The sequence below is a fragment of the Pelodiscus sinensis genome, chromosome 25 (genome assembly GCF_049634645.1).
Source record: "Pelodiscus sinensis isolate JC-2024 chromosome 25, ASM4963464v1, whole genome shotgun sequence".
In the NCBI taxonomy this organism is placed as follows: Eukaryota; Metazoa; Chordata; order Testudines; family Trionychidae; genus Pelodiscus; species Pelodiscus sinensis.
In genome coordinates, this window is record NC_134735.1 from 6,542,236 (window position 1) to 6,549,086 (window position 6,851).

Genomic DNA, 6,851 nt, shown 5'->3' on the forward strand with positions numbered 1-6,851 from the left:
GCCACTTGTCAGGGCAAAACTTTGTCATTCGTGGCGGGACGGGGGTAAGCACCTGGGAATGTCACAAGTTTTGTTGATCAAGTGGAGAGGTAGCCTCAGGAATGCCTGGCCCCTGCAGCATGTCAGAGCAGGGAATTCTGTGCTCCTGTGGGTGGCCAGGCTCCAGTGTCTTCGAGGGGCATTTCTGAGTCGCAAGGTAAACACACCTGTAACCTGTGAGAGATCCCCACCCCGGCGCCGGGTCTGTTCAGACATGCACTCCACTCGCGCTCCAGTGCAAAGGGAGGAGCCTGCATCACACGGCTGAGAAGCTCCCAGCTCAGCTACGCCCCACTCAGAAATGCATCAGCCCCGTGGAGGAGGAAGCTGTTTTTTCCTGGCGGAGACTCTAGATGTTTTGCAAGAGCTGACTTTTTTTTCCTAAAGGGGCGGCAGGGTGGAGAGTCTGTAGGTGCATAAAAGTTCTTCCCGCAAATAAATGGCAAGGATGGTATTGGGCAGCGTCCCACACATGCCCACGCTCATCACTATGCACGCATTCACACACGATATTGAGAAACATGCCCTCTGATGTGATGGAGATGTGACGGAGGGCATGTAGGCCTCCAGACTCTCTTAAGGTTCACTTGGGACCAGTCCCATGGAAATCCTAGAATCCCAGGGCTGGAAGAGAATCCAGGAATCATCGAGTCCAGCCCCCTGCCCAAAGCAGGACCAATCCCAACTAAATCATCCCAGCCAGGGCTTTGTCAAGCCCGGACTTAAAAACCTCCAGGGGAAATCGACAGGAGCCTTTTCATTGATTTCCATGATAACTGGACTGGACTCTTGCTCATCCAGCTGCAACAGCCAGGGTGCATGTTAACATAAGAATGGCCAGTCTGGGTCAGACCAAAGGCCCATCTAGCCCAGTGTCCTGTCTGCCCATAGTGGCCAATGCCAGGTGCCCCAGGTGGAGTGAGCAGAACAGGGAATCATCCAGTGATCCCTCTCCTGTCACCCATTCCCAGCCTCTGACAAATAGAGGTTAGGGACCCCATTCCTACCCACCCTGGCTAACAGCCATTGATGGGCCTATCCACGATGAGTTTATTTAGTTCTTTTTTGAACCTTGTTAAAGTCCTGGTCTTCACAACATCCTCTGGCAAGGAGTTCCACAGGTTGACTGTGCGTTGCGTGAAGAAATACTTCCTTTGGTTTGTTTTAAACCTGCCACCTATTCATTTCATTTGGTGCCCCTCGTTCTTATGTTATGTTGCTACCCTGCACCCTCATTCTTTACAGACGGGGGCCTGAAATGAAATGGCAAAGATTTGGTGGGGGCGTATGCATATTTACTCGGCATGGTTTGGGGTTGAGGGAGGGGGTCGTTTTGCTTGCTGGGAAGACAAGGAGATGTTGCCATATGAGCCAAGGTAGGAGCTTCATGTTAGGAGGAAATGATCAGTGATGAATAGAGCTGGGTGAATTTTTGGGATGGGGAGGGGAGGGTGCTGTTTCCCTTTAGTCCAGGCCTGGGTACCTTCATCTGCAAAGTGGGAGAGCCAGGTTCAAATCCCTGCTCTAGCATAGACCCCGCAGGATTCTCCAACCGCTGACAAATTTCAGATGAGCTTTGACCCCTTGCTGTCAAAGCAGTCACCGAATGGAAAAGTCAGCACTGCACCCAGCCCTAGCAATGCAACCAGCGATTCCCTGCATGAAAAGCTCGTTCCATCGTGCTGGGGTGGACCGTGGCTTCCCAGGCAACTTGTCCCCATCATGGCGAAGGGTTCTCCATTGCTCTGCACTCCGTGGCATTCTGCGCACCGCACGTCCAAGGTAAATGATGGAGCCATCAGTAGGAAGTCCCCAGCTGGTGCACCTTCTGCTGACCATCCCGGCCGCGCTGGTAGGATCACAGCACGTGGCGCTAGGGCTGCAGAGACACCTGGGTTGCCTTGGGGCCTTGGAAGGTTTCCTAGCTGGCAATGTAAACAGTGGTCATGCCACAGACGCGACGTGCTTAGTGCTGGATGGGGTGTGCCACACGAAACCAGGGCATTCCCTTGCGTTGCTGTGGGTAAGACCTCAGAGGAGAAAAAATCATTAACCGAAAGCTTAATCTGGCATGGTATGAGCAGCATCAACTCCTGATGAAAGTAATGGTACCGACAGGGGAAGGATCACATGAGCATTACCTGTTCTGTGCGTTCTCTCTGCGGCACCTGGCATTGGCCACTGTCGAAAGCCAGGACACGGGGATAGATAGACCTTTGGTCCGACGCCATGCGGCCGCTCTTAAATTCTTATGACAACTTCCTTTAGACGTTCCTTTTGTTTCCTCCAGCCCTGTCTCCCAGCATGCATTTCTGGCTGAAAGAATTGGGTTTGTTTAGTTTAGAAAAGAGAAGACTGAGGGGGGACATGAGAGCCGTTTTCAGGTATCTAAAAGTGTGTCATAAGGAGGAGGGAGAAAATTTGTTCATCTTGGCCTCTGAGGATAGAACAAGAAGCAATGGGCTTAAACTGCAGCAAGGGAGGTTTAGGTTGGACATGAGGAAAAAGTTCCTAATTGTCAGGGTAGTGAAACACTGGAATAAATTGCCCAGGGAGGTTGTGGAATCTCCATCACTGGAGATATTTAAGAGTAGGTTAGATAAATGTCTATCAGGGATGGTCTAGACACTATTTGGTCCTGCCATGAGGGCAGGGGACTGGACTTGATGACCTCTCGAGGTCCCTTCCAGTCCTAGTATTCTATGATACTATGATTCTATGACAGGCTACAGCTAAAATGTGCCTTTCCAATCCAGTCAGGTCTGCAAGAGGACTCAGGCCTTTTCAAATCGGCTCCACCACCAGCATGACCAGGTTTAATCTGGATCTGGTTTAAACCTCCCAAAAGAGCAGCCTTACTGGGAGCTGGGTCTGGTGCCAGTCATGCGGGTGTGCTTCAGCCCCTAGTGTTGATTTTGGCCCGTCTCTCTAAGGCTACGTCTACACTTCGATGTTTGCTGGAAGAGGAAATGCAAATGAAGTGCGGATTAGCATCTTCTTGTGCTTCATTTGCATAATCTCTTCTGATCTGGTTTTGCACAAGGGGTTTTTGCGCAAAAACGAGCAGTGTGGACGTTTCCTTTTTGCACAAAAACCCACGAAGGAGGCATAAGGATCTTGCACCAAAGGGGGGGTTTTACGCAAAAAGGAAACGTCCACACTGTTTGTTTTTGCGCAAAAAACCCTTGGGCAAAAACTGATCGGAAAAGATTATGCAAACGAAGTGTGAGAAAATGCTAATCCGCGCTTAATTTGCATTGCCTCTTCCAGCAAACATTGTAGCGTAGTCGTAGCCTAAGATGCTAATGCAGAGACTCTGTGAGGAAGCGGGTTATAGCGGTGGGGGGGGGAGGTTGCTGTCTCCCAACTCTGCAGATCTGGGTTCAAAACCTACTGTGCCTTAAAGACAAGGTCGGTGAAGTGACAACTTTTCAAGTACCTAAAAGGGTGTTACAGGGAGGGGGTGAAAATGGTTCTCATTGATCTCTGAGGACAGGACAAGAAGCAATGGGCTTCAATTGCAGCAAGGAAGGTTGAGGTTGGACATTAGGAAAAACTTCCTAACTGTCAGAGTGGTCAAACACTGGAATAAATTGCCTAGGGAGCTTGTGGAATCTCCATCACTGGAGATATTTAAGAGCAGGTTAGACAGACACCTGTCAGAGATGATCTAGACGGTGCTTGGTCCTGCCATGAGGGCAGAGGACTGGACTTGATGTCCTCCTGAGGTCCCTTCCAGTTCTAGTGTTCTAGGAGTCAATGATTTGTGTCTACCAAGCTGCGGTTGTTCACAGAGAGATTCTTCATCTGGGGGATTGAGTGGCCTCAGACATTCTAGCCTCCCCAGGAGGGCTCCTTTGGCAGTAAAATACTGCCCCCCCCCAAACTGAGAGTTCTTCCTGACTTTATTTTTCAGCAATTAAAAAGTGCCCACACCAAGATCTGGAATACGTGCATAAAAACAACCGCAGCCCGTAATGAAATCTATTTGCTAAGCAGCCTCGCCCCGGAAATAAGAGCTTGTACCTGCCACCTCCCCAGACCTGGAGCAAAAGCCTGAACAGAGACACGATCCCTGTGGGGCAACAAACCCGGGCTCAAGAGAGAGGAGATTTCCTGTGTCAAGGGATTTCCACCAAACAGGTCCCACCTCCTGCTTCCTGATGGTTCACAGGAGGGGTGTTAGCTACAGTGCTTGGGCTGCTGTGTCGCACGGGTAGCATGGGGTGGAACCCTATTGGGCTGTAGAGATGGAATGGTGGTAGGGCATGGCCAGCCCCTCTGTGCAATCCGGCTGCCTCCTGGGGCACCGGCTGATGCTTCCAGGTGCTCCACAGGCTCACGTGATGTGGCAGACAGCTTCAGGCACGATCCCTCTGGGTCCTCGTATGCAGTCACTCTACCGGGAGCGGCAGCTTCCTGCCCAGCTGAGGCCTGCCGTGGGTTGCGATGAACGGGTAGTCGTGCGTGGGCTACATCAGGCTGACAAGCTGGGGGTGTGGTTCACCAGCTCACACGCACACTCGCTCACCGCACGCGCCTGCCAGGGTGCAGTCCCCGCGAGGTGCAGCTGAGCTGGGCTGAGTCTGTCCCTATCTGTTTCAGGTGGGTCTGTACTCAGCATGGCCCCTTCGCGTCTCTGCTGCCCCTGCCGCAGCTGTGTTTGGCCCTGCCACCGTGAGTGCAATCTCAGACACCCGCTTGGGTTCTCCCCTCGTGTGCTGGCCATGCCACTGATGCCCATTTTTCTGCTCCGTGGGGCTCCCCACCACCCTGTCCTGCTGGGCCAAATCCTCTAGCCTAGTGTCATGACCCAGGACTGGGTGGTGGAATGGCGGGCGGTGGGGCCCATTGCTGCCTGGGGATCAGGTGACCAGTGGGGGGGCTAATGCAGCTCCCTGCCTGTCCTGGCACCTCTCCAGAAGTGGCCGGCAGCAGGCCTGGCTCCTAGGTCAGGGGGAGCGCCCAGGTCTCCACGCACTGCCCTGCCCCGAGTACTAGCTCCGCGCTCCCATTGGCTGGGAACCTGTTTCTGGGGTGCAGCCTGGTCTGCGGTGCCAGGAGAGGCAGGAAACTGCCTTAGCCCCCCTGCTGCACCACTGACTGGGAGCCGCTCGAGGTCAGCCCCTCCTGATACTCCCCCAAAAGCCAGAGCCCCCTTCTACACCCCAAAGGTCCTCCTCAGCTCCACCCCGGAGCCCACACTCCAGTCACATTCTAGTGGGTTGTGAGCATCAGCAATTTCTTCAGCTGAGTCATGAGAAAAAAAGTTTGAAAACTGCTGCCTTAATCTCCCCCAGTCAAAGCTCAGAGTTGGGGTAACCGCCCCTCCGCAGAGCACACAGACCCTGAACCCCTTCAGTGCTGGGAGGACTCCGCACCCAGGAACCCAACCCCCAAAAGGGGCCTTCTGTGATTTTTCCCCCAGTCGCAGCAGTGTAGCAAGCAGGTTCATGTGCGCGGCTGGATGCTAGGCGTGATTTGAAGTGTGTGTTGAGTGTGGTGGCTGGAGAGCAGACAATGTGGTTACTGGTTTGTTATTTGGTTTGCTTTTTTTCAGGTAAGGGAAATAGAGGCAGGAAAATCATCAAGGTGAGGGAGAGGGAGGTTGAAAAGAAACTGGAACTCCGCAGGGCCCACCTTGCCGAGGAGGAGAAAGAACATAAAAGACAAATGGAGTTGAGGAGGGTTGAGACAGAAGCACGAGCTGCCCAGGAGAGAGCCCTGGAACTGAAACCCCAACTGAAAAAGGATGGGAAGCCCCCAGAGAAACCCATGAGTGAGCCTTGAAATTTAGACAAAGAATTAGAAGCCCCAAAAGCTGCTCGAGAGGAGAGGGAGAAAGAGCAACGTCGTGATCTGTCTGTACGGGATTGGAAGAGTCGGCGCTCCCCTGCCGGAGGATCCACCTCTCCAAAAATCCACAAGTGGGATGGACTGGGCCCAGCTGATGATGAATTTTCAGACCTCACCGAAATTTTCATCACCTGTGAGAGACCATGCCCCATCCATTCCGTGCCCGAGGATCAGAAAATGCCCATGCTGGTTGCAAACCTGAAAGGGAGAAGCCTTGGGCATACACAATAAGATGCCTGTTGCTGATGCTTCAGACTATGGTAAACTCAAGGATTTGGTTTTTAAACCGTTTCAGATGACACCTGAAACTTACCCGGTGAGATGTAGATCCCTTAAGAGAGAGGCTGGGCCGAGGAATGTGGCGTATGCGAGCCAACTGAAAAGTCTGCTACATGAGTAGATAAGAGGGAAATAAGTTTTGACAGCGTGAATGTGTAGATCCTATTCGGTGAATGTATCATCCTCGTATGTCAAGTTAGAAATAGGAATTGTGGATCTGTTTTATAACTAAAAATGTGCTAAGGAGGGGCCCTTGCCAATGCCCCAGAAACTTAATGTCTCAGTGAGCAAATCAATGAACTGTGAATACTCTTGTTTGTCCTGTGAGCCCAAACTGTGGTTGGTCCTAGAAAGACTGTGACCATGCCACCTGGGACCGGAATCCGTCTTGACTCTGGTATTATTTCATGGGGATAGGGGATGCTGAGTTAAATTTAGTTCCATCAACTAGTCGATTAATCGATGAGCGGGGGATCCGCAGTGGGGTTCTGCTGTGCTTTAGCCTTTTAAATGTATTAAGAGCCTGCTGGTTCTTAATACATGTAAAACACTAAAGCGCAGTGGGGGGAACTCAGCGTGAGCCAGGAATCAGCTGTCCCAGCTCACACCGGGTCACCCCCTGCTGCGCTTCTGCTTTTTAAATGTATTAAGAACCAACAGGCTCTTAATACATACAA